This window comes from Pyrus communis, chromosome 4 (genome assembly GCF_963583255.1).
Source record: "Pyrus communis chromosome 4, drPyrComm1.1, whole genome shotgun sequence".
Classification (NCBI taxonomy): domain Eukaryota; kingdom Viridiplantae; phylum Streptophyta; class Magnoliopsida; order Rosales; family Rosaceae; genus Pyrus; species Pyrus communis.
In genome coordinates, this window is record NC_084806.1 from 29,028,860 (window position 1) to 29,052,639 (window position 23,780).

The following is a 23,780-nucleotide window of genomic DNA, read 5'->3' on the forward strand; positions in this document are numbered from 1 at the left end:
GTGGGCGAGGGTTATTTAGTATTACGGTCTAGTAGTATTCCTTTTCATTTGTAAGTGAGGTTTTAGGTTCGATTCTCGTCAAAGGTGTATTTGAAGCACTTTATTGATAGCCTATTGTGAAGTTCAGTTCACTCTCCTACCTTTTTAGTGTAAATAATATCGTTTGTTAAAAAAAATTGAATAATAATCGTATGCGAGGCATCAACCTTGAAAGGGAAAGGACCATTGGACCCAGGGTAGGCCTTCCATTTGCCTATAATCTTGTGGAACTCCCAGGTCATTAAATAGGAAGGTGAACATGTGCAGGCTTTCCGGATGGTGGGAGAAGTCAAGGATCCTCCAATTCTCTTGGATGTGGGACTTGGGGTTCGTACTGAGAGCATGGACCATGTCCGGGAATTTCATTCCATCACGGACAAAAATGACGGGGAAATTATTTCCCACCAGGTCAAAATTACCGTGTTAAACGTTTAAGAAGAATTAGGTCACAACATGAGTAAAGAGAGGAATGGATGTATGGACAAGCAAAAACTATACGACTAAATGATTTCCAAGAGCTATAGATGGTTAATAATAATGTTACCAAGAAATCAACAATCTGTACAATCAAAACAATACTTAACAAAAAACAAAGAAAAGAAAAGAAAGGAATGAACGCCATATTTCATGGAAGTCACCACTAGAGATACCACTGCACATCAATTACAAATAAATATGCTCTTGAATATAACTATGGTCACCGACGTGTCAAAACTCAACTATCATTACCCAGAGGTCATACAACAGCAATAAGCCATTGAAACCTCACCTCTCTGGTGTAAAACTTCACTGCAAAATGTTAAGACCACTTGGTTGGGCCTATCATCCATAGTCCAACCCTCTCTTAATAGCCCTTGACTTGATTTTCTTGCTCTTAGCCCATGCCTCTTTTAGCTAGGGTTTATCTTCTAGCTTAAATATAAATAATGTAATGTTTCATGTTCAAGGGGATATGAATGAATGAATGAAACTTTCCTTTCTTTGTCTTGAACTTCTTGTCCCCTTTCCCTTTTAAAATTACTTGCACTGTTTACAATTATTGCCAAATTAAGCTCTTGAACTGATTGGGTGTACCAATTGGTATCAGAGCCCATCGACCTATGGGCAAAACCACACCTTCCTCGAACTGTGACCCCCACGCCCTTGCAACTGCCGCTGATGTTCATCATGAGCATTTGCGTACCTAGGTAGAAGATGTATGTGACTTTCTTTCCTCTTTGGAAACCCAACACGCTTTGTTCCAAAAGACACTCGACGACTTGAACACCTCCAATACAGCCTTCCAAAACACCATGACCACTCAGTTTGCAGCCTTCCAATCCTTGCTGCTGGATGAGCTATGTCTCCTCAAATTTACCCACCCAACTCCCCCAACCTCAACCACTGCCTCACCCTTTAACCCTACCCCTCTGCGCCCCCACCACAACCCACCCTCAGCCTTCTTTCTATTCCCTCTTCGCCCCGCCACAACCCACCGTCAACCTTCATTCCGTTCCCTCTTTGCCCCGCCCACAACCACCTACTCGGGTCTTGGTCTCTCGAACCCTCCATCCCCCAACTTCACCCCAATCCCTACCTCCATTCCATCTACTCGACCTAACCTATCCCCATCAACCATTACCAGTAGACCCAACTACTCTCTGCAACCACAGGCCTCTTCGTCCCTTTTCTCTCCCCACCTTTACTCCACCATTTCGCCCGCTTCCCCCTCCTTCCATGTCGCACCATCCCCAACCCTAGTTTCTGCACCTCACACCACTACAACCTTTGTTACCTACCCAAATCCCTCCCATCACTTTAAACCCATCAAAATGCAACTTCCTCGTTTTCAATAGGGATGACCCTTATGGTTGATTGGCAATGGCTGAGCGATACCTTGATTACTATGAGGTCCCTCCTCATCAATGGGTCTTCGTTGCAGCTTGTAACTTTGGTGTAAATGCATCTATTTGGATGCGGGGTTCTGAACAACTATATGGCAGAGATAATTGGGGGCTCTTTGTTCAACTTTTGCTCCAACGTTTTGGTGCTGTGATCTGGCCAATATTGAATCCCAACTCACACACATCCAACAATTGGGCACTGTGGATGAGTATATTGCTAAATTTACTAAGTTCTCTTATCGTGTGATTGATTGGACCAACAACCAGCTGAAACATGTGTTTTTGGGTAGCCTCAAAGAGGACATCCGCCATAATGTCCTCGCGCTGGAACTTGAATTGCTCCATCAAGCTCAGAAACTAGCTAAGATTTTTGAGACAAAGAACCAGGCAAAACGAACCTCTCGGCCACCATTCTCTCGACCATACCTACCTAAACCACCAAACATCCATACCACACCGTCTGTTCCCAGCTCTAAACCACCATCTTGGTCCATTTAAACGGTTGACCCCCGCCGAGGTTCAAGACAAAATCCATAAACGGGAATGCTTTCATTGCACTGAACCCTACGTTCTCGGACATAAATGCAAAGTTCCTATGATAGTGTTGCTTGACGCAACCACCACAGAGTATAATACCATCGAGTTTCATGATTGTACATCGGAGCACCACAGAGTATAATACCATCGAGTTTCATGATTGTACATCGGAGGGTGAACCCACTCCCGATCCTTCGTACCACATGTTAGACCTTTTTACCATTCCAGGTATTAACTTTGGTCAACCGATAAGACTACAAGGTTCCATTGCATCCACCCCCATTTAGGTCCTCATTGATTCCGGCATAGACTGCAATCTACTCCATACTAAGGTTGCACATCACTTGGGATTGATAATCGAACCTATTGCTCCAGTTCAGTTCACCACTACCTCTCACAAACAAGTCTCTGCTTCATCCCGAGTTCCTGATGTGGAAATCAACCTGTAAGGCTATACACTGCGAGGCTTTTTCCTCCTTCTGGACATACCAAGTTATGACTTGATCCTCGATTCTGAGTGGTTGGAATCCATCAGCCTTATTAGATGGCATTTCAGAAATAAGACAATGATCTTTTCTGATGGAGGCTTTACCCATACTCTCCAAGGCCTTATCACAACTCAACCACCATTCCAACCTTGTCATTCACTGCAACACACACCTCCCCATACCGACCCTTCCCTTAACCACATCTAACCCTACCATACTCCTTTGTCTCCACCTCCTAACACCCACCCATCCCTTATTTCCCTTTTGACCACCTACCAACACCTTTTCTCCATTCCCTCAAGCCTTTCCCCACCACACCAAATAAACCACAAAATTCCCCTACTACCATATACCACACCAGTCAACGTCTGGCCCTATAGATACCCCCATCCCCAAAAGGCTGAAATTAAGAAACAAGTGCAGGAACTCTTAAAATCTGGTGTCATCCTTAACAACCACAACCCCTTTTCCTCCCTCGTCATACTTGTAAAAAAAAAAAGGACGATTCCTGGCGCCTCTGTATTGATTATAAAGCCTTGAATGCAGCCACTATAAAGGACTGTTTCACAATCCCGGTTGTTGATGAGTTGCTTGATGAATTGCATAGAGCAGTAATTTTTTCTAAGCCCGACCTCCGCTCCAGATACCACCAGATCCGAATGTACTCTGAGGACATTGCCAAGACAACCTTTCGTACACATGACGACCATTTTGAGTTCTTGGTCATGCCATTTGGCTTATCCAATGCTCCCTCAACTTTTCAAGCATTGATGAATTCAATATTCAGACCTTATTTGCGTAAGTTTGTCCTAGTTTTATATTATTTTATGATATACTTGTCTATAGTCCTACATTGGCCACTCACATCTCCCATTTGGAGACTGCTTTTCAAATATTGTCCACTCACAGCATGAGAGTCAAGCTTAGCAAATGTTCATTTGGCCAAGACAAAGTGGATTATTTGGGACACTCTATTTCGGGACAAGGAGTCGTTGTCGACAATTTCAAAATTCAAGCCATAGTTGACTGGCCAAAACTAACCACCATCAAAGGCCTTTGGGGCTTCTTGGGTTTAACCTGCTATTATCGGAAATTCGTCCGTCATTATAGATTAATAGCCAAGCCACTAACCAATATGCTGCAACACGACAAGTTTTCATAGAACACAGACTCCTTGGTTGCCTTCGACAAGCTTAAGCAAGCTTTAATCTCAACACCTGTTCTTGCGCTACCAGATTTTACTAAGCAATTTATGTTGGAAATTGATGCTTCAGATCTTGGTATAGGGGTTGTCTTATGTCAAGCGGGGCATCCCATCGCCTATCTTAGCAAGGCTTTGTCAGGCCGCACCCTCCACCTCTCTACATATGACAAAGAGATGCTCGTGGTCGCATTCGCTATGCAAAATTGGAGGCATTACTTACTCGGTTAGCAGTTTCATATTGTCACTGATCACAAACCACTCAAACACTTCCTTGAGCAGCGCATTACTTCCATGAGTTGCTGTTATTCATGGGCTTATCTTTTCCCATTTTCAATTGCATTCCTAATTTGCAACAGTCATATACAACTAATCCACAAGCCCAAACAATTTGGTCCTCTTTGAATCAAACGCCCACCATTGTCATCCGCGGTTTCTCCTTAGTTATTGGAGTTCTCAATTACAAGCAGCGTGTCTTCATTCCTACTACATCCCAGTGGCGTCAAAAAGTACTACAGGAGTTTCACTCTTCATTGCAAGGAGGTCACTCAGGTTTTCTTCGCACCTACCATTGAATATCAAGGAATTTTCTTTGGTCGGGTATTTGTAAGGATGTCAAGACCTTTGTCTCCCTATTGATAGGAGCATATTCATGCAACTTAAATGGCTTGTTCTCGTGCATTTACGTTATGTTTCTTTAGTTATTTTAGTACTTTAAGCTATTTTCGTGTGTTTGTAGGTCCAAAGGGCTAAAGGAGCAAAAAGATGCATTTTGGAGACTTTTGGAGCACTTTTGGGCTAAGGATGGATAGCTTATGCTTGGAGCCAAAGTGTTGGACGAAATTGAAGACCTAATTGAAGACCAAAGTGTTGGAACCTTGTTCTCTTTAGTTCTAGGACATTTAAACCTTTCCTATATCCATTGCACATGCATTCCTTTAATCCACATTCATCACCACTTCAACACATGCATCCATAATCATTTCTCCAACCTTGCCGTGCACATCATCATAAACAATCATGCACTCCACATGCATTTCCACCCTTACAAGACCCTAAACATATCATCCACACAAATCTGCCATCATTCACACAAACACTACCCATGCCGTGCATCCCCTCACCAAGTAATCATTCAACATTTCAGAAATGAAGCCATTCCACATGCATATTCAACCTAGCTGTCATTCCACTGCATTGCACATGCATCTTCATAAATCAACACATGCATTCACATGCTTTCACAACCTAATCCACATGCAATTGCATCACCCATTCACCACCAGAAATCACTCATTGCCGTGCACATTCACTCACCACAAACATTCCACATGCATTCATCAACATATCTAGTTGTCACTCACATGCATTTCCTTCATCATTTCCAACCCACATGTCCCTTTAATCATTCAAACATACACCCATTCACCACCAGAAATCATCCTTGCCGTGCACATGCATACACACTTCATTTCAGCCACATGCAACCATTAAACATTCAATCATTTCACTCCACTTAATGCCGTGAGTTCCCATCAGATTTCCAGCATATTCACATGCATTCCATCCTTTAAAACATTGCACATGCACTCATCATCATAACCTAGATGTCATGTTTCCCCTTTCATCATTCCCTCACATTCTTTAAATCAGCCAACACATGCTTTCACATGCATTTTTCAGCACCAAAGAATCCTTGCCGTGCACATTCACATTCATTTCCAGGTTGTCCCCTTGCATTGCAGCCATATATTCATTGCACATGCATTTCCAACCCACATGCATCCTTTAATCATTCAAACATGCAGCCACATTCCCTCCTAGCTGTCATGTTCCCCCCATTTCACCTATAAATAAGCATCCATTACACCTCATTCAGGGATTCTTATATATTCAGAATGTAGACCATCAAACTCCCTTGTGCCGTGCCCTCCCTTACAATCCAAACACCATCCTTCCATTTTCACCACTCCCCAAACCATTCACACCATCAAACTATCCTTAGACCTTGTGCTACAACGAAGAGGAAGATAAGAGGGCCTAAACGTTCATACAATTCAAGTTTGAGTTGTTGGAATGTTTAGGTGTTTCTTTGATTCTCTTTGTTTTGTACCATGAGGAACTAAACCCCCTTGGCTAGGGGGGAATTCGAAATATATGTTTATGCTTGCATTTTGATTTGATTACTTCTAATTGCGTTTCATAAGTTCTGGATTCAATTCGTTTAACTGTTTGATTGATAACTTATTTATGTATGTTTATTGAGAGTGCACACTTAATTTTCATGCATGAATATGACGCTAGAATATAAGTGAGTTTCACCTAATAGTTACGAACTTATATTCACAAGTAATGGAGGTTGCTTATAAACAATCGCGTTAAACGAATTCTTGGCATAAGTTTCATGCGTATTCCATAGTAACGAATGCCTCGTCAACACTTATAATTTTCATAGAGCGTAATGATTCTTGCTTGTATCTCTATTATGCAATCATGTAGGGGACTTGTGGGGAATGTTTTGGGTTGTCGTATGCAATCATCCAATTCAATAACGTTAGGAAGATTTGAAAGTTAATTTAAGCGGATCTAATTAACTTGGAGCATTGAGAATTAATGGTTTATTGAAATGCAATTGGAAATCGTTTTATTATGCAAGTATAACATATGTGGAGATGAACCCCGTAGCTAACTTTCCATCCATTCAATTCCATCAATTTGTTCTTTCTTTTCTTGTTTCTGTTTTCATGTTTAATTTAACTTGTTGTTCAATTATGTTAAACATGTGGAACTAATTTCTTTTTAGTTAGAGGCGAATTTGAAGCCATGAACATATGTTGGTTATGATTTGATTTACTCCAGTTATGAATTCATGAACTTTAGATGTGGTTTACTTTTCTGTTTTGATTAAGAACTTGTTTATGTATGTGGGTTGAGGGTCGACACTTAATTTGCATGTCTAAACTTGATGCTAGGATATAAGGGAATTTCACCTAATCGTTATGAACTTATATTCATGAGTAGTAAAGATCGTTAGTCACGATTGTGTTTAGTAAACCCTAGGCTGGATTAACATGCGTATTCCATAGTTATGAATGCCTAGTCGATGTTTATGATTTCCGTTGAACTTAATGATCTTTGTTGAATGTCTCTATCATGCGTATTCTATGGTTAGGGACTTTGATTAGGAATAATTTGGTTGTAATGCGTATTCCATTCAATCCAATGAATCTAGGGAAATCTGAAAGTTAGTTTAAGCGAACCTAATTAACTTGGAGCATTGTCATTCATCGTTCGTTGAAGTCATAACTGGGAATCAAATTATATGCTTATGTTCATGTGTGGATAAGGAACCCTCTAACTAGTTTCTCATCATTCTTCGTTTTACAATCTGTTTTGTTTACAAGTTTTTGTTTTGTTTTCAAATTCGTCCAAAACTCAATCCCCCTTTACTTTATTGTTCAATTTAGTTAGAAATCATTTTAGTTTGTGTTTTTAAAGAATTTTGAGTCTTTGGTTTGTCTTAGTGTTTTAAAAGTTTAATTTTGCATTCTTTGAGTCTAGTATAGTGTTTTACATTGTGTTTTTACGTTTTTGAGTCAGTTTCCAAGTGATTAACAATCCCTCCTAATCCCCGGTCCAGAACGATCCCTACTTATACTTATACTACAATTGACAAAAAGAGGGTTTAATTTGTGCGCGTATAATTCACGCATCACCTATACCATGAATGCCAAAGACAAAACAATGAGACTATACACCCACTGAGTTTCTTACAACCTTTGCCCATTCCCAACGGCATTTGGTAGGAAATTGCTCTATATTTTGTGGAGGGTTTATCGTCTTTTAATGATTACACCGTTATACTGGTCATAGTGGACAGATCGACTAAATACGGTCACTTTATCTCGATCAAACACCCATATACTACAGCTTTCATTACCGACACCTTCATCAAGGAAGTCTTTCGTCTACATGGCATGCCTAAGTCCATTGTGTATGATCGTGATCCCACATTTGTAAGCCACTTTTGGCAAGAGTTTTTCAAACAACAGGGCAGCAAACTTTGTCACAGCTTGGCCCACCACCCTCAATCCGATGGCCAATCAAAAGTGCTAAACTGAACCTTAGAACTCTTCCTCCGGTGCCTCTCGGTTGATTGACCTCACAAATGAGCATCACTCTTACCCTGGGCTGAATGGTGGTGCAACACCACCTTTCATTTTGCAATCAAAATGTCGCCATTCCAGGCGTTGTATGGTGCACCTCCTCCATCCATTCAAACCTACATGCCTGGCACTACGGCTGTACACTCTGTCAACCAAGCCTTGCAGGACCGTGACCAATTACTCCGTCTCTTGCGTGCTAGCCTGCAGTTGGCACATAATCGAATGAAACAAACTTACGATAAAGGCCGCACAGAGAGGGAATTCAATGTGGGTAACTGGGTATACCTCAAACTCCAGCCGTATCGCCAGCAATTAGTTGCTACTCGACAGTTTAACAAGTTGGTGCCCAAATTCTATGGACCATTTCAGGTGCAAGCTCACATCGGCTCAGTCACGGAATGTCTCACTATCCCACCTGACTCCAAGATGCACCCTGTCTTCCTTGTGTCCTTGCTCAAGAAACAGATTGGAACTAATATCTCCCTCAACCCCACTTTTCCACCTATCGATTCCACAGGCTCCTTACATTGGCAACCAGAGCAAATCTTGGACATTGGCATGTTCAAAAAGAGGAACTCGGTGGTAACTAACTGGCTTATCAAATGGTCCGGTCTTCCAGCAGAAAATACCATATGGGAGGAAGCTGATGAGATCCTCGCCCGCTACCCAGATTTTGCCACCTGAAGACAGGTCTCGTTTCAAGGGAGGAGTTGTTACAGCCACTTGGTTGGGCCTATCAGCTATAGTGCAACCCTCTTTTAACAACCCTTGACTTGATTTTGTTGCTCTTGGCCCAAGCCTCTTTTAGCTAGGGTTTATCTTCTAGCTTGAATATAAATAATGTAATGTTTCCTGTTCAAGGGGATACAAATGAATGAATGAATGAAACTTTCATTTCTTTGTCTTGAACTTCTCGTCCCTTCTCCTTTTTAAAATTACCTGCACTGTTTACAATTATTGCCAAATTAAGCTCTTGAACCGATTAGGTGTACCACAAAACCACGAGGATCCCTCAGAGTTTCAGGGCTGCCGCGCTCATGGATAACGGTGGAAAAGCGCACAATGATAGGTGTCTGAACTCCAGGGGCTCGAAGGAAGTCAGCACATGAAAGGTGAGATAGATCATGGGTGACCTTAAAGAAACCTTTTGCACTGGCTCCCCTAGCATGGACAACACGTTCTGGGATTTGTTCTCTATCACAGTTGGCAAGTTTCTCCACCAGATGGTAGTCCTCAAGCAGAAGTGGACCTGAAAAATAGACGAAGATTTTAAATTCTTAACTACATCTACTCAACTCAACATAATCAACCATCCAGATTACATGCAAAATATCTGATAAGAATGAAATTAGTTGTAATACAATTTATAAAGTATGTCAAATATAGTAACATTTATTTAGATTTAGGCAACCAAACGATCCAAAAATCCACCTTGACAACCAAAAAAGCAACAAAAAAAGGGGGCCACAGGAATTCAATGAAAATTGATAGACTGGGAACTATAGTTGAAAATTTTAAACATAAATGTCAAACAAGGAAAGAATTAACTTCAAATACAAACTATAAGGAAAAATTGTGTACTTTTGACACCCAATAAGCTTTTGATCTTTTGAGTACACATTCTTATGGTCCTAGTAGCGTATTATATGTGTTTATTTGCTTAAGTTCCAAACGGTGCCAAACGCACACTCGTTTTTCCCATGAATGCTGAAAATAGTCCAAATATACTTTATAAGGAAAAACTGTGTACTTTTGAGACCCATTCAGCTTTTGATCTGTTGAGTGCACATTCTTATGGTCATAGTAGCGTATTATATGTATATATTTTCTTAATACAAGTGTTTTAAAAAACACGCCTAGGTGGCTTTGGAGGCTGGGTGTTGATGAAAATGCACTTGCCCAGCAAGAGTAGGCTTAAACTTGCCTAGACTTATTCGAGGCGTGCCTGAGGCGTTTGACTGGGCATTCCTATGACCCTTCAGTGATTTGAAATTATTGCTTGAAATTTCCTAGGGACCCCTCAAAGTCGAAGGTTGGGGCTCTGAGGCTCTGTCCTTTGGGGGCTTTGTGTTCTAGTGGCGGCGTCTCCACGAAGAAGACGACCACGAACAAGAAGAAGAAGAAGAAAGATTTTTATTTTGAATGACTTAGCCCAAAAAGACGTCGTTTTAGGCGAAGTCTTTTAAATTTTTTTAAATGACTTAGCCTAAAACAGAACCAAGTGCAATGGTGATTTAGGATTCATACAGCCGACTCCACTTAGTGAGAAAAGGCTTTATTGTTGTTGTTGTTAACTTGGCCCAAAACAACAACATTTTGGCCAAGTCTAAATTTTTGTATAAACCCCAGCAGCTCCCCCCGCTCCTCTTCCCCATCCCAATACATGATTCTCCCATTCATAATTCACCCAATCCCCAATTCCTCAAACCTAAATTCTCAGTACCAATCCTATATTTCAATTTTACCCCAATCTCATACCTCATTTTGTTTCAAAATTCTCTATACCACCACAATTTGCTTCATAATTCAAGTGGTATTCTAATCTCAATTTGGTCACTGGTCAGTTTGATTGTTGATTAATTTTTTTTTTTTTTTACCAAGTATTATATTTTATATATAATACATATATTAAAAAATAGCCTCACGCCTCAAAGCTTTCTCCTAGGCGGGGGTATCCTTGAAACCCTCGCCTAAGCCTTCATCTTTTAAAACATTGATCATATATAAATATATATCTCAAAAACAACAAGAATTTCAAAAAATTAATCATATCCACAACTTGTTCGTGATAGAAACATCCAAAATCATCTTGTAGCTCACAATAACATAGACATAACATTGAAGCTTTCTCAGAAAACAGAAATAAACACACACACACACACACACACACACACACACACACACACACATACATGATTATGATTATTGACAAGGTGCTTGAAAAGCGATGTGCAATTAAAAAACACAATAAGTAAAAGTTCAATGCAAATTTGCAATTGAAAATCCATCAAAAGAAAAAATAAATAGATAAATTCAAGGGGATAAAAATACAATTACCTCTGGATCCAACAGTCAGAGAGGAGTTGTTCCAAGCCGGAGCACCGGAATTTGTGGTCCAGAACGGAGAATTGAAAGTACTTGAAGGGCGGTGCTGCAACAACAACACAGACAAACCAAACCAATCCAAAACCAAAACCATTAGAAAGCTAAACCAATAAGGCTCTGTTTGTTGCCGAGAAAATATAATTAATCAAGAAAATCAAACTAAAATAAATAAAATCAAAAGCATAAACATGTGATAAATAAATCCCAGAAAGATAAAGAATAAGATTAGAGTAGTACCCTGTGTAGAAAATATGGAAGAGAATGCTTTTTCTCATTAATTTTTCTCTACAAGATTACAAGGATATATATACATGATACAAATGTGTAGGTAGGACAAGGTAGCCGTCCTAGTGTGTAGGTAGGACAAGGTAGGACGGCTGTAGAGGACAAGGTAGCCGTCCTAGTGTGTAGGTAGGACAAGGTAGGACGGCTGTAGGACGGCTTGACGGCTGTAGGATGGCTAGTGTGTAGGTAGGACAAGGTAGGACGGCTGTAGGACGGCTTATTCTTCCAATAATAATATTATATACAATTACACAAGGACTCCAACCATATTCCTTATTTGTCTAACACTCCCCCTCAAGTTGGAGAGTGGATGTCAAGAACTCCCAACTTGCGTAACATACCCGAAAACTTTTCTTTCCCAAGAGGTTTGGTAAACAAGTCTGCCAACTGTTGTGCCGTACCCACATGCTTGGTCTCTATTGTGCCATTTACAATCTTATCTCGTATAAAGTGACAATCCATCTCAATGTGACGAGTTCGTTCATGAAAAACAGGATTGGCAGCTATATGTAACGCTGCTTGATTATCACAAAATAAAATGGAAGGACCATCCAAAGGAATGTTCAAATCCTTCAACAAAAAACGAAGCCAAACTATCTCGCAATAAGCACCTGCCATGGCCCTATATTCCGCCTCTGCTGAAGAGAGCGAAACGGTTTTCTATCGTTTCGTCCGCCAAGAAATCAAAGAACCGCCCAAGAATACACAATACCCAGTAGTCGAACGGCGAGTGATAGGGCAACCTGCCCAATCAGAATCACAAAACGCAGTTAACTTGGTCTGGTTGTCAGAACGAAATAATAAACCTTGACCTGGAGTAGCCTTCAAATAACGAACAATACGAAGCGCAGCATCCATATGAGATATCCTTGGCTCGTGCATAAAACGGCTTAGAACATGCACAGAATAGGTGATATCTGGCCGAGTGATAGTGAGATATATTAACCGACCTACTAATCGTCGATACTTTTCAGGATCCTTGAGAAGTTCTCCTTTATCAAATAATTTTGTGTCATCCATAGGAAAAGCAATGGGTCGTGCTCCCAAAAAACCATAGTCCTTGAGAATCTCTAATGCATACTTGCGTTGAGAAATATAAATCCCTTGTTTGGAACGAGAAACCTCAATACCCAAAAAATATTTTAAATCACCAAGGTCTTTTATCCGAAAATGATCACGGAGAAAAGACTTCAGAGAATTAATGGCACTAGCATCATTGCCTGTAATCACAATATCATCCACATAAATGAGCAAAGCTGTGAAAGAAATACCAGACTTTTTAGTGAACAATGAATAGTCAGCTTTGGATTGTTGAAAACCGGCAGAAATGATGGCACTAGTGAATTTGGCAAACCATTGGCGAGAAGCCTGCTTAAGACCATAAAATGACTTGTGAAGGCGACACACAAGATTCTCCCCCTGTCGCCAAAGACCAGGAGGAGGAGACATATAGATTTCTTCATGTAAGTCACCATGTAAGAAAGCATTATTAACATCAAGCTGATGAAGAGACCAAGACTGACTAGCAGCAAGAGCAAGAAGACAACGCACCGTAATCATCTTAGCAGTAGGAGAAAAAGTGTCATGATAATCAATACCTTCAGCCTGAGTGAAGCCTTTAGCAACCAAACGAGCTTTGTATCGGTCAATAGAGCCGTCGGAATTGTGCTTGAGTTTGTACACCCACTTACAACCAATGGGAATTTTGCCAGGGGGCAAGGAAGTTAAAGTCCAAGTACCATTAGCATGTAAAGCTTGAAGCTCCTCAGTCATAGCACGTTGCCAATTGGGGTCAGTGGCAGCCTCGGCAAAGGAGGAAGGCTTCACAGTCCGACTGACAGAGTTAATGTAAGAAAAATGCCTAGGAGAGTAACGGTGATAAGAGAGAAAATTACAAAGTGGATATCGCGTACCTTGTGTAGAACCGGGTTGCGAAGTCGAAGATGGGTGGGATGGCAGAATCACCTGCGAGCAAACGTAGTCTTTTAAATAGGATGGAGGTTTATGGGCATGGGAAGAGGTGCGGGGAAGGGGAGGATTGGTAGGTAGTGGGGGGGTAGGGATGTCCGTGGGTAAAAGGGTGAAAGGTAAGGAAATAGCGGGGAGGGGAAGGAGGGGATGCCGAGAGGGCAGGGGCATGGGGAGGAACGGGTAATGGGGCAGCAAGGGAATCTGTGGGAGGCGTGGAAGGGGAGGAAGGTGGTGGGTTATATGTAAAGTCCAGAGGGGGTGGGATGGGTAGGGTAGGCGAAGAGGATGGGATAGGAGGGTGAGAAACGGCATAAGGGAAAGTAGTTTCGTGAAAGATGACGTCTCGACTAGTGAAAATGCGGTGATTGTCGAGATCGTAAAGGGTATAGGCCTTTTGTCCATGAGGATAACCGAGAAAAATGCAACGATGAGCCCGAGGGGAAAATTTGGTGGTGGGAGTGACAGAGGTGGCATATGCCAGACAACCAAAGACGCGGAAGTGGTCATAAGATGGGGTTTTCGAAAAGAGAACCTCAAATGGGGATTTATGATGGAGAAGACGGGTAGGGAGACGATTGATGAGATAAGTAGCGGTAAGAACACATTCCCCCCAAAACTTGATAGGAAGATGGGATTGAAAACGAAGGGCGCGAGCTGTTTCAAGAAGATGACGATGTTTTCTTTCAACAACGCCATTTTGTTGGGGGGTATAAACACAAGAAGTTTGTAAAAGCACCCCATGATCAGAGAAAAAACTACGAAGAGATAAAAATTCACCACCATTGTCAGTACGAATGCATTGGATGGTAGTGCGGAATTGGGTAGTGACATAAGCAAAAAAATCCTTAATTAATTGTTGAGTGTCGGATTTATGTTTCATGAGGAAGACCCACGTAAAGCGAGAAAAATCATCCACAATGGTTAAGAAATAATGAGCACCAGAAAGAGAAGATTGACGATTCGGGCCCCAAATATCACAATGAATTAAAGCAAAAGGGAAAGTTGATGAAATTGAACTCAAAAGAAAAGGTTGACGAGTTTGTTTTGCCAACGGACAAACATCACAAATATGACTAGAATCAAAAGTACAATTAAGAGAGCTAGATGCTAAAGCTTGCAAACGAGTGGAGGAGGGGTGACCAAGACGCCTATGCCAGAGGGAGGAGGGGATGGTAATGATGTTGCAGAGAGGTTGACGGGTGGGGAGAGAAGAGGTAAGGGCCACAAGGTAATACAGATCGCCACGTCGCTTACCCACACCAATCATCGCCTTCGAAACCAAGTCCTGCAAAACACACCAAGAAGGAAAGAAGGTTATGGAACACGATAATCCATCTGTAAGTTTACCAACCGATAAAAGGTCCACTTGGAAATTAGGGACACATAAAACATCCTTCAAAGTAACTGATGAATTTAAAGGAAGAGTGCCGGTAAAAGTAATGGGAGCGAAAGCACCACTAGGCAAAGAAACAGGCGGCAAATGTGAAGGAGAACGATTAACCAAACATGAAGCGGAAGAAGTAATATGATCCGTAGCACCACTGTCAAGAATCCATTGACCATGACGAGAGGTGACAGGTAACAAACCTTGGGCAAAATCAGTAGTGAGAACGGCATTAGCCTGAGGAGGGGTGGTGGTGTCACATAGAGCAGCTAGAACACGGGAGTGCTGCTCGGCAGAGAGGTCAGGCATGGCAAGCTGTAAGTCATGCAAAGTGGGCTGGGCCCCGTACACTTGGTGGGTCGCTGGAGTAGAAAATGAGGCGGGGGCCTGGGTGCCTTGCACGTGATGGGCCTGGGTGAAATTATGGGGCCGGGAAGCAGAAAACCGTGGCTGCCAGGGAGGACTGGAAGGTGCATGGCTGCGGGAAGAACTGGAAGCAGTGGCACAGCGCGGTGGTCGCCACGGTTGGCCATGGAGGGGATGGCCAACGGGATAGCCATGAAGTTTATGGCAGGTGTCTCGGGTATGATAATCAAAATTGCAGTAGGTGCAGTGGAGGGGAGGACGAGCAGATGAGGGACGGGACGGGCCACGAACAGCCATGGGAACGGCAGAGAAAGCTGCCGAAAAAAAAATTAGGGCTAGGGTTATAAACCTGCTCTGTATACCATGTAGAAAATATGGAAGAGAATGCTTTTTCTCATTAATTTTTCTCTACAAGATTACAAGGATATATATACATGATACAAATGTGTAGGTAGGACAAGGTAGCCGTCCTAGTGTGTAGGTAGGACAAGGTAGGACGACTGTAGAGGACAAGGTAGCCGTCCTAGTGTGTAGGTAGGACAAGGTAGGACGGCTGTAGGACGGCTAGTGTGTAGGTAGGACAAGGTAGGACGGCTTGACGGCTGTAGGACGGCTTATTCTTCCAATAATAATATTATATACAATTACACAATGACTCCAACCATATTCCTTATTTGTCTAACACCCTGTAATTATCCATGGACGAAGGTCAGGTTAGAGTGAGAGAGGGGTTGATGGAGAAGGTAAGAGGAGAGCCACTCACTCAAATGACAATCGAAGGCTGAAATGCAAGTAAATTGGGGGACGTACAAACGCTGTACGCTGGGTTTTGGCTTTGGTATGGGTCGTAGACTCGTAGGTGTGGCTCGCACACACGACAGAGACACTCGAAGGTCAGTACATTGCTTTGCCATTTTATCATCACCAACCAGCCGTGTTTAAAATATTGATATTGGTCGAAATATCAATATCGGTTGATTTTGATGAAAATGAAAGAAATTTAAAATAAAATTCTAGGAATTGTCAAAAATTAGTTTGAACGAAATATAAGAATTTATTCGATATTTAACATATGTTTTAGAAATATCGATGATATCTATCGATTTTTGCCTAAACTTAAGAATTTTTCTCCAATATCAAGTGAAGTTTACACTTCATCCCCATTTCCATATCTTTCTCTAATTTTTTCGATATTTCTATTAAAATATTGACCGTATCGAAGAAATTTTAAACATTGGTCATGATGAGGCTTTGTTGTTTATAGCTTAGAGCTAAAATGTGATGTCCCACATCGCCCAAGGGAGTGATCCTTAAATGTATATTCTCATCCCTACCTAGCACGAGGCCCTTTTGGGAGCTCACTGGCTTCGCGTTCTGTAGGAACTCCGAAGTTAAGCGAGAAGAGGGCTAGAACAATCCCATGATGGGTGATCCACTGGGAAGTTGCTCGTGAGTTCCCAAAAACAATACCGTGAGGGAATGGTAAGCCCAAAGCCGACAATATCGTGCTACGGTGGTGGAGCGGGCTCGGGAAGTGATCCGCCCCGGGCCGGGATATGACAAATTGGTATCAGAGCAAATCCCTGGCCGGAAGTGTGCCGACGAGGACGTCGGGCCCCTAAGGGGGGTGGATTGTGACATCCCACAACGTCCGGGGGAGTGATCCTTATATGTATATTCCCATCCCTACTTAGCACGAGGCCTTTTGGGAGCTCACTGGCTTCGGGTTCCATGGGAACTCCGAAGTTAAGCGAGAAGGAGGCTAGCGCAATCCCATGATGGGTGACCCACTGGGAAGTTGCTCGTGAGTTCCCAAAAACAAAACCGTGAGGGAATGGTAAGTCCAAAGCAGACAATATCGTGCTACAGTGGTGGAGTGGGCCCGGGAAGTGATCCGCCCTGGGCCGGGATGTAACAATTTGGTATCAGAGCCTAACCCTGATCGCGTGTGTGCCGACGAGAACGTCGGGCCCCTAAAGGGGTGGATTGTGACATCCCACATCGCCTAGGGGAGTGATCCTTAAATGTATATTCTCATCCCTACCTAGCACGAGGCCTTTTGGGAGCTCACTGGCTTCGGGTTCCGTAGGAACTCCGAAGTTAAGCGAGAAGAGGGCTAAAGCAATCCCATGATGGGTGACCCACTGGGAAGTTGCTCGTGAGTTCCCAAAAACAAAACTGTGAGGGAATGGTAAGCCCAAAGCGGATAATATCGTGCTACGGTGGTGGAGCGAGCCCGGGAAGTGATCCGCCCCGAGCCGGGATGTGACACAAAAGTTAGTATCTAATTTCAAAAATGTCAATTTTTATAATACTTTTCAAATATATCAAAAAACGAACTGGAATAGACCTAAATACCCTTACAATAAAACCGATTTACAACCATAAGCTAAAACATGTTTGATCTTTTGCATTTGTTCAAAGATGGAGACTGGAGTTCCACACAAAGAGTATAGACGAAGACTGCAGAGGCTTCGCCTCTACAAGCTCTCATCGGTAAATACTTGAGTTAATTGAATAGCAATTAAAAGAGGATTAAAATTTATAATTTTTTTGGTTTCATATTGTTACGAATTTTTATATATTGGTGTCAATTTCTTGCAATTAAGTTTTAAGTTCTACGACGTATTACCCTTTTTAGATTATTTTTTTGGGTTAAAATTCGCCTTTTCCATTTGATTGGCATAGTTCAACTTGGTTTTCTTATTTTCATGTTCTATTTTCTTTGATTTTATTATTCAATTTCAATTTTTGGTGCACGGAATCATAGTGGTGGTTTGGTCTTATGTGGATCTCCAATATCAATAAAATAATATTATTTTTGAAAAATCTTTAACCCAGAAGGATGAAAGTTCCCATCGGGCTACCTCTCAATTTAGGAAGAAACCAAATTAGGTTTTGAAGTGAATGTTTAAAGTTGTTGAAATAGGGCTTCGGCCTGAAAATTGGTTTATTGTATAGAGGAAGAAGATGAAGAAGGGATAGCGGGTGAGAATCCCAAATAACATGGGTTTTAATTTTGTATGTATTTAGGTCAATTCAAGCATATTTTTTGCTATATTTAAAAGATTTTGTAAGAACTGACATTTGTGAGTTTAGAGGTTAAATTTTGGCTATAAATGATAAATACTCGGTCACGAGTTGGAATGATTATTGCCAATTCTTTTGAACGAAATTTTGTTGCATTTACATACAAAAATGAATGGATAAATGCTTAAGGAGATTCTCTCAAATAGGATTCTTCATGCACTCTCTCCCAACTTATAGTTTAATGTTAATTCTCATTTTAACATTATACAATATCGTTTCAAAAACATGAGGTGGCAGAGAGTGGAGAGTCCGACTTTTGAGAGTCTTCTTGACATTTCTCAAAGGGTAATGCTAGGGACCAAATTTTTAAACTTGTAAACCAAATGATGTGGTAGTTGATGATTATATTATTAATCATACATTGCCATTTCTCAAGATAATATAATTTGCAAATTAAGTTTGCAAATTAATCAACACTTAATTAATACTTGTAAACTAAGTTTGCAGATTTAGTTTAAAATTTTGATCTCCTTAACACTACCCTTTCTTGAATGATAAATACATATAAGAATTTTTATTTGGTTTATTCAATTTAATGATTAATTATAACAAAATGCTAAAAGTGATGCACGGAAAAATCCTCTCGCATGTACATCATTTTCCTCTTCTATCACTTATAGTCTCTATCATGTGCCAAGTTACGTGGGTTTCTACATTTTCAGCTTTCTTTCTATCTTAGAATTATATTTTAAAACATTGAGGGTGTCATCCATCACAACAATCTTATGCCACGGGCCCACAGGTCCAAATTATCTAGCCTACATTGCTTCAGTCACCAAACACAACCATTCGAGGATTTTCAGTTGTTAATGGTGTCATCAATTATAAACGACGCATCTTTGTTCCTTCTCCTTCACGGTGGCGCAATTAGAAGAATTTCACCTCTCTTTGCAAGGTGGTCACTCAGGTTTCCTCAGGACTTATCACCGAGTTTCTCTCAGTTTCCTTCGGCCAAGAATACAAACGGATGTGAAGCACTTTGTTTCCACCTACACGGAATGCCAAAGACAAAATAATGAGACATCCACCCACTTAGTTTTTTGCAACCCCTACCCATTCCTGATGGCATTCGGTAAGACATTGCCCTCGTTTTCGTCGAAGGCATACCATCCTCAAATGGCTACACAGTCATATTAATGGTCATGGATCATGTAACCAAATATGGTCACTTCATTCCAATTAAACATCCATATACTTCTGCATCCGTAGTTGACACCTTCATTAAAGAGATCTTTCACCTCATAGCATGCCGAAGTCGATTGTTTCTGATGACCCAACCTTTCTCAGTACTTCTGGGAAAAGTTTTTCAAACACCAAGGTATAGCAATGCGTACCACCCTCAAACAAATGGCCAATCTGAAGTTCTCAATTGAACATTAGAGCATTAGCTCTGCTGTTTTCTGCAGATAAACCCACCAAGTGGTTCACTCGTTTTCCCTTGGTCGAATGGTGGTACAACACCACATTCTAATCCGCCATCAAAAGGTTTCCATTCCAAGCATTATACGTTGTGCCCTCTTCATCCATTCACACTTATATTCCTAAAACAACTGCGGTCCACTTTGTTGATGCAACTTTACAAGGTTGAGACAAATTGCTTCGTCTTTTATGAGCTAACTTGCAGCTTGATCAAAATCGGATGAAACAAATCTATGACAAAGAAAGAATGGAACGCGAGTTTATGGTGGGTGAATGGGTGTACCTCAAGCTTCAGCCATGTAGGCAACAATCGGTGGCTACTCGCCAATTCAACAAACTTGCACCCAAGTTTTATGGCCCATTTCAAATTTAGGCACGCATTGGGTTTGTGGCTTTTCATCTCCATCTTTCACCAACTTGAAGATCTACCCCATCTTCCATATGTCTTTTCTCAAGAAAAAGATTGGCGACACCGCTTCTTTTAATCCAACTCTACCACCAATTGACTTTATTGACTTCTTAAATTGGCAACCAGAGGAGATTCTAGATAGAAGAATTTAAAAATAAAAAAATAAAAATAAAAAAGAAGAATGAGGTAGTGACCAAATGGCTCATCAAACGGGCAAGGGTTACCAACCGAATATGCTACCTAGAAGGAAACCAACAACATACTTGCCCATTATCCTCAGGGAGGTGGGGAGTTGTTGGAACCATGTCTTTGGGCCTATAAGCTCTTTCAGCCCATGCCTTTTTTTTTTTTATTATCTTTTAACTAGTTTTGTTTCTCAAAGCCCAAATTTCCCAAGCTCTTGGAACGATGTAGTGGTGGCTATGTTTTCCTCATTTAGCTAGGTTTCTTCTTTTTAGTTGAATATAAATATGTAAGACTGTACCTTGTAAGGTTTTATGCAAAATGAAAACAATGCTCTTTCCCCTTAAATCTCAAATCTCTTCCCCTTTTCCTTTAATTTCTTACACTGGCTCTATTTACTGAAACTTTGCGCAGAGTTCCATTACTATTAATGGGTGGCCCCTTGCGCGCTTTTAGGCCTTTTGATGGCTATCATTTTCTGGGCTATTTGGAAGGGTTAACTAATTATGTATATAAATCGCATACAAAAGTTCACAATTTTACATTTTCTATCAACTTGAACTAATTGGGCGTGCCATTATACTTGAAGTTTGTGTTCTACTTGCGCCTTGAAGCCATTTAGTTTTGACTTAATGCAACTTTTCACATTTCTCCTTCGACTATGGGTTTTATCTTACATTGGGTTTTTACCAGAGCGAGGTCATGCAAGTTTTAATTCTTATGCATTTTTCCGTTGTTTTGAAACTCGCATTCGCTCATTGTGCCTACGAGATCAACTACTTCCATATTTGGCTGAAGATATGATGCATATACTGCTTGAGTATTTACATACTCAGGGGAGTGTAGTAATTAATATTTCATATAGTGTAATAGTGTAAATACTAAGTAGAAATAAATTAGGAATTCTTTGAGATCTAGAAGATTTTTTCTATTTGACTTTGTATTACTTGGAGAACAAATTATTCCCTCCTCCTTATTTATTTATGTTTTGAACAAACGATATTATCTGCACTAAGAGGATGGGGGTAGGCTTGGCCTCACAATAGGCAAGCATAATGTGGTTCAAATTCACATTTGGCGAGAATCAAATCTAAGACCTTTCACTTACTAGTGAAGAGGAATACTACTAGACCGTAGTACTAAGTGGCTATTCCCTCCTCCTTATTAATACTAGCAATTGGCACACACGTTCCACGTGTGCAACTAATTTATTTGATTTTTTATTTTACTACAACTTATTATTAATGAGAACGGATGACAACTAGAAAAAGGAAAAAAAAAAAAATAGAAGAGAAAAAGGAGGAGAAAAGTGAGGAGTATTTATTTATTTATTTTTAATTTTTAAATAGGATATGCTATATTTGCATTGCTGTTATATTAGTATTAAAAACAAGTACAATTTGTGTTAGGCGTAATTACTAAATTGTCCACATTTTATATTAGTTCAGTTCTAGTGAGATTGACACATCCTGACCTAGAATGTCCACCTAGACTCCGAATCGAGTTATGCTAGTTGACACCCGGAGGGTGACGAAGCCATAAAGTGTAGTGATGTGGAAATGTGAATAAATTTAAACATAAAAGTGCCTAAATATAAGCGTGCGCTGTAGTATCCCACATCGCCCGTGAGGGCGTGGTCTTTGGGCCTTATATATCCATGCCCAGAGCTTTAACTTTGAGGAGGCCTTTTGGGGCTACGGCCTGCAAGAACAAAACCGTGCGGTAGCTGGGTGGCTGCGACATAGTCCAGGCCCAGAATGCCAAAGCGGACAATATCCGAGAGGTTGGAGTCGGGATGTGACAATTTGGTATCAGAGCCAGACTCACGGCCGTGGTGTGCCGACGAGGACGTCGGGCTCCCTAAGGGGGGTGGATTGTAGTATCCCACATCGCCCGTGAGGGCGTGGTCTTTGGGCCTTATATATCCATGCCCAGAGCTTTAACTTTGAGGAGGCCTTTTGGGGCTACGGCCTGCAAGAACAAAACCGTGCGGTAGCTGGATGGCTGCGACATAGTCCAGGCCCAGAATGCCAAAGCGGACAATATCCGAGAGGTTGGAGTCTGGGATGTGACATGCGCTGTGAGCAGGAATGAACCCATTTCACATGTGATGATAGAGCCTAAGTACAGTACAATAAAATAGGGTGAGAAATTATACCATCGAAGGTAATCGTCCACACCAAGATTTGCCAATAATCCTCGTTGGTATGAAAACTCAGCTACTAAACCTGGAGGGGCGAAAAACAAGGGTGAGTAGGCCTAAAAATAAAGTTTAGTAAAAACCTTTTTGAAAATATTGTAACCCCTCGCCATAAAACAAGTATAGTTTCCAAAATATACTTATTACGTATAGTATAAAAATACTTACTTGTAGTCTGCAAAATCTCAAGAATTCATTATGGCACAATATCTAGTAACTAAAGGCAGGATATCCAAGATCACAAAATCTCAACAGTAATAAAAATAAAATCAGGTGCTCAAACAATCTATGCTAGCACACAAGTCGGAGTCGCCTAATGCGATATGTACGACTGAACTGATGCTCTTCAATCTATGCTAGCACACGAGCCAGAGTCGCTTAATGCGACATGTACGACAAGACTGGGTGTAATCATAATATACACTCTAGTGCTGCAACCACGTGAAGATTGGCAATATTCGCAGTCACGTACGAGTTAGAGTTGCCTAATGCAACCTGTACGACATGACTGGCACCTACTTGGATCCAAGGTGAGCGTGTGGTGCGGAGGTGAGCATACATGTGAAAGACTGGCCTTGGCCCTGGGCGAGCACTAACACTGGGGTGCAACAATGATGAGTAGACTACATGAATATAAGCATGCCACATTGATTCGATAGTTCTAATCAACATATTAGCATTCATAGCCATAGATATAATTATGGCATCAAAGATTATAAGCATACCTGTGCATCCCTGTAGGATGTAGCATATTTCGTAAATTCCATCATTTCACTAATTCTTATAAACTTTAGTCTAATCCAGGCGTAGGTAAGAAACTCTTTTTCAAATGCATGAATGGAAACTATCAATTATATATATATATATATACTCCCTAGCATAAATATTGAGGAGTCACGAACGATCGTCGCCTAGAACAATTATCAAATCATGTCTCAGAATTCTTATTGATAGAACATGTATCTTACATAAAATACATCCCCAAGGACGTTCTAGAATGATTTGTAACCCATTGACCAAAAGTCAACCATCAGTCAAAGGTTGACAGTAAGGT

At 41.1% G+C, this 23,780-nt stretch overlaps 1 pseudogene; it reads right to left on the reverse strand.

Moving 5' to 3' along the window:
- Positions 1-201: 201 nt before the first annotated feature.
- Positions 202-16,268, reverse strand: LOC137732955 (catalase isozyme 1-like; annotated as a pseudogene).
- Positions 16,269-23,780: the final 7,512 nt, after the last annotated feature.